This window comes from Marmota flaviventris, chromosome 1, assembly GCF_047511675.1.
Source record: "Marmota flaviventris isolate mMarFla1 chromosome 1, mMarFla1.hap1, whole genome shotgun sequence".
NCBI classification, from domain to species: Eukaryota; Metazoa; Chordata; class Mammalia; order Rodentia; family Sciuridae; genus Marmota; species Marmota flaviventris.
In genome coordinates this window covers 25,519,825-25,525,262 of record NC_092498.1, presented here as the reverse complement: position 1 = coordinate 25,525,262, position 5,438 = coordinate 25,519,825, and the positions used below count along the sequence as shown (strand labels likewise).

Here is a 5,438-nt window from a genome sequence, read left to right as displayed (position 1 = left end):
CCCAGGGTTGAGGATGTTGCTCAGTGGCAGAGTTTACATAGCATGTATGGTTCCATCCCCAGTACTGCAAAAAGAGAGAGAAGTAATCATCTTTCAAAAGTTTGATAGAGATTCTCCAAATTCTTAAGATAAAATATTTAATATTTATGGTAGTATATCCCCAACATATTTTTTAACTTAATGTATTCTGGAGGTCACTTCTTAACAGCACATAGGGATCTATCTGTATTTTTAGTTGCTAAAGAGGAATATAACATGGACATATAATTTTTCCACTTTTTTCTTTTGAAGGGTATTTAATTTGCTTCAATCTCTTGCTTTCACAACCGGTGCCACAACAGACATCTTTGAACATACACCCTCATGCATAAGTGCAAGTGCTTCTATGGGGATAGCTCTCTGGCTGGAAGTCAAGTTACTGGGCCAGTGGGTAATGCATGTACTGTCACACTGTCTTCCAAATAGGCTATACTATCACAATTAGTGGGAGAGGCCTCTCCTAATGATGTCCTGAGAAACTTTGAATATGTTAAGTTGTCAAAGGGACTCTACAGATGTGATTAAGGTTAAGAACATTGAAATGGAGAGATTATTCAAAATCATCCCATTGGGCCCAACCTAACCACCAAATCTTAAAAGCAGAGAATCTGTCCTAGCTGTGATCAGAGAGGGAAGTGAGACTACAGAAGAATATTCAGAGAGATGTAGCATTGCTGGCTTTAAAGATGCTTAAAGGAAGCCAAAAATACCAATGTCTTCTTGGGGCTGGAAAAGTCAAAGAAAGGGATTTCCCTTTTAGAGTGTCCAGAAAAGACTGTAGCCCATTCAGATAACTTGACCTTGCCCACTTAGACCAATGGCAGACCTGCAAAATAATGATAATGTTTGTTCTGTTTTAATCCACTAAATTCATAGCAATTTTTTATTGCAGCAATAGAAAACTAATAAAATTTTTCTAAGAGAATACCCATTTAAAAAATTTTAGCATTAATATTATCAGTCTTTTTAAAACTTTTACAAATCTGAGAGTCAAAATGGCAATCCACTGTTGCCTTCATTTTAGTTCCCCTGATTTTGGATGAGGCTCAACTTCTTTTCATTCTGTCTTGACCCTTTGAATTTCTTCTATGACTTGGCCGAGAATAATTCTGTTGGATTGTTTGACATTTCTGATTGATTTGTAGTTTCTTTTATTTTTGCATTCTTATATTAGAACTTGAGAGTCTTTGCTTGCTTTATGTGTGCCAAATATTTTCCCTTAGTTTGTCATTTGTTTTATTTTCTCACCACCCACTGTACTTTATCAAGTTTCTGGATCTGCCTCCCGATTTTGGAGCTCCTCACTTGGTGCTGTCTCTGGGTAAGTGCTGCCTGCATGCATCATGCACAAGGACATTGTTGACTAGGGCCTGATCTATGCTGGTCGACTGCACCAGGGTTGAATAGATAAGAATATCACTTCACTCTATGGAGGAGAGGTAGGGATTTTTTTTTTAATACATTTTCTTTAATTTTTTTAAGTTGTCGATGGACCTTTATTTTATTCATTTATTTATATGCAGTGCTGAGAATTGAACCCAGTGCCTCACACATGCTAAGCAAGTGCTCTACCATTGAGCTATGAAGCCAGCCCCAGAATTTTGCTTTTTAAAGTATAAGAAAGGTACTAGATAATAGAAAGATTGCATTCTTAGAAAAAAAAGTAAAAGAATTCCACAGATACTATAAAAATCAATGAGCTGAGAAGATGACAGATTAATTCAGAATCTGCATGACCTGCTGTAAGAAAACAAAGGGGTGCTGAGTGAGGCGTGTGTGTTTAGGGCCAGTCCTACTCTGTTCTTATCCTATCCTGTTCTCACCAAGCCAAATTTTTTAAAAGGAAATCTCTAGAGACCCAGGAGATTTACACACCATTTAAAACATAATTTGTGACTAAAATGATTAAAAGCTAATATTTATTGATGGATTACCATGTACCAAGCTTCCCACAGAATCCTATCAACAATCCCATAAAGAGGGTACTATTATCCCATTATATAGATTGGAATACTAAGGCTCACTGAGGTAACTTGCTCAAGGTCTCATTACATGATAGAACCTGAATTTTAGCCTCAGAAGCCAGTGATCTTAACTTCTATGATAATGCTAGATATCAAATATAAAAGCTAGTCTGCACCATTCTATGCTAAAATCCCTCCAATAATCTGAAACAGTGAAACATTCTGAATTAGGTCCTGTTTATTTTTCAGAACATATACAGTAACTAAGAACCAGGTTACAAAGGGTCCAAAGGAATTTTTAAAAATATCCAATTAAATAGATACCAGGGCTTTATAATTAGTCATTGGTTTTTCAGTTGATTACCTATTTTGAAATAGTAAATAGGGCTTGGAAAGTAGCTCCCTCCATTCCTTTACAATTTTATTTACTCTATAATTTGCAAAATGAATCTTTGGTTCAGAGATAATAAATGCAGAAACTTCATTATACATCCTGATTTATCTCAAATTTTGGATTTGCGACATCCAAATTAATGAATTCAACCATTAGGTCTTTCTGGTTTCTCACTGACATGCCTATACTGGGATTGGAAGACAATTCCAAGTGTATCAATCCAAAGGCATCAAAGTGTACTGGAAGGCAATTCCAAGTGTAACCGCAAGTGTATCAGAGAGTGGACCCACTGCCCAGTGAAAAGAAAAAGGTATTCTGGGGACATTCTGCTGAAAAGCTGTCAGATGGCCCCAGGGCTGCAGCCAAGTAGAGAGGCTGTCCCTGCCCTGGAGCCCTTCTGCCCTGAGGGGGCCCCAAGATAAGAACTTTGCAGAACCACTGCATTCACCTGGGACAGAACCTTCCCTTTACTTAGCTCACAAAATCTGAGTCTCCTCACAGAAAGGGTTGAATCAGCATATTCAATGAAAATTCCTCTCCCTGTATCTTTCCAGAAAAAAATCAGCCACATCATTACCAACAAATATATAGAACACTTTTTGACCATTTTTTGAAAAAAGAAAAAGGAAAGAAGGGAGAGGGAGAAGAGGGGAAGTGCTAAGGACTGAATCAGAGCGAATTATATCCCATGCTTTTGTGATTATGTCAAAATGAATCCTAATGTTATATATAATTAAAAAGAATCAATTAAAAAATAAAATTGTATGTGGGGTGTGTGTGTGTGTGTGTGTGTGTGTGTGTTCTTTTAAATCTTAAGAAAAACAGAATCTAAAGTAAGATTCCTGGAAGTGGTTTTAATTTTTTAAAATTTCATTTCATAAAGTCCCCCCACTTGCATTTTAAAATTACAGGGGAAACCCACCTCCTGAAGTTATTGTTATTAGTGATGTAGTGTGAAGTAGACACAGGATGTTTACCAAAATTCTTTCCCTTGGGAAGCCATCCGTCCTCTGTGCCACAACTCTTCCCTGACATGGAAATAAGAACTTCACAGACTAATAAGAATGAACCTGACCTCCAGAGAAGAAGTTGGTCCTTCTCTGGCTTTGGGACCCAAACCTCAAGGTCTTCCCTTGGGGTTCCTGCTAGAACTAGCAGGAAATTCTGTCTCTTGCTTTTACAGGATGATCTGAAGTTAGCTTACCAGTAGCCTATATATATATATATACACACACACACACATACACATTTTTTAGTGACATCAGGAGGTGACTTCTTGGGATGAAAAACAACAAGAAAAACCCAGAGGAAGGAGAATCAATGGAGAGACAACTCCACAGACATCACCCGAGTCCCCAGATCCCAGCGACATGCGCCAAACCATGCCTTTTAGCTTAAGTGGGTTTCTGCCCAGTTCTGTCACTTTTAAAAGGATTCTGAGTAGGACATTCTTCTGTGCCTAATCTGAACAGCTCTACCTTCCTCCCCCTCACAACATAGGACCCTCCTATGTGTACTGGTTACAACTTGCTCTTCACTTAATGGCACTTTTCCAGGTAGTACATTTAAAGCAATCTCATTCTTTTTAAAACAGGAGTACCTGCCATATGACTGCAATCGTTCCTGTATTTTTAAACTACTCAACAATGGCTGGTTTATTTTGTTCTGTTCCCAGTTTTTTATATTTCAACTCGTCTGCAGGGTACATCTTGTACAAACATCTTTAGGCATTTTGGACAAGTCTTTTTTTGAGATAAATTCATGGCAGTGGCATTTCTAGGTCAACAATTTCATAGAATTTTTCATAGAAATTTCCCAATCGCCCTCCAGAAGAGTCTGATCACAGATTCACAGCAATAGTGTACAAGAGAGGGCTCCTTCCCCAACACTCCAACCAAGGTGTGGAATATTATTACTCTTTTTAACCTTCAGAAATCTAAAAGGTAAATACAGACTTCATTGTTTTAGGATGTGATTCTTAAATTTTTAATGAGATCGAGACTCTTTTCTTCTATTGAATGGCTAAACGTGTTTAGTTATTTTTCTGACACATGCTTGTATACACCATCTCCCCATTTCCTTCTGGGCTTTTCATGTTTTTCCTGTTGATTCATAACAGTTTGTTAGATATTAAGTATATTAGTACAATACCTGTCATACATCTGCCATTGTTTCCTAATTGGTCTCATTTTAAAAATTCTCAAGAGAGCAAGTACCCCATGACAGAGGTTAATGATCCACATCTCCCAGGTGACAGGTTCTGCAATAAAATGGTGGAAGACAGGAAAGAGATCACTGTGGCAGGATTTCACAAAAAAAGTCAGAGGCATGAGTCAAATAATACCATGAATGCAAGAGACTGGAACAATAATCAGGTCATTAGGATGCTGCTCAAGTGAAGGCGAGCTACATGATCTGATGGCAGAGACAGAAGGACCCACTGGGAATGTTCTATTCAATTAGTTTCTTCCAGTGATGACCAAAGTTCTAGTGCAAAGTAGACCAATTCCAGAAGATGCCTTTCTTTGAGCTTCTGAGGTTTCAGATCCAGCTAAACATGGGTTTCTGACCAAAGAAGAAATGATCAAGTATCTGACTGAGAAAGGTGGGCCTTTTCCTCAAGAAAAAATGGAAGAAATACAGTCTGCATCTGCTCCAAAACCAGGCACAAATCTGTCCAAGGACTATACAACAATGTGGTGATAGACAAAGATGAAGTGTTCTTCATTCTACAGATGATTTCTAAGTGAAAGAACAATTTTTAAAAATTTCTTGATTTTGTTATCTTCCCATGTTACCTTATAATTCCCATATCTGATATAACTATTGCAAGATATTTTGTTTTTTAAAGATAATCATAACAATTCAAAACAAATATATTTAGCATATCTAGGCCTATAGGTTGATAAGGTGCTAATTATTTAAAAACTATTCTTACTACTCTCTAAAAAAGGCAAATTTAGTGTGTCTTTCACCAGGCTGAAATTTTAATTTTCACGTGGCCACATATATAATATAACTCTCTAACATTTCAATAGATG

General features: G+C 37.2%; 1 pseudogene; it reads left to right on the top strand.

Annotated features, from left to right (window-relative positions):
- Nucleotides 1–4,667: 4,667 nt before the first annotated feature.
- Nucleotides 4,668–5,100, top strand: LOC114108490 (dynein regulatory complex protein 8 pseudogene; annotated as a pseudogene).
- Nucleotides 5,101–5,438: the final 338 nt, after the last annotated feature.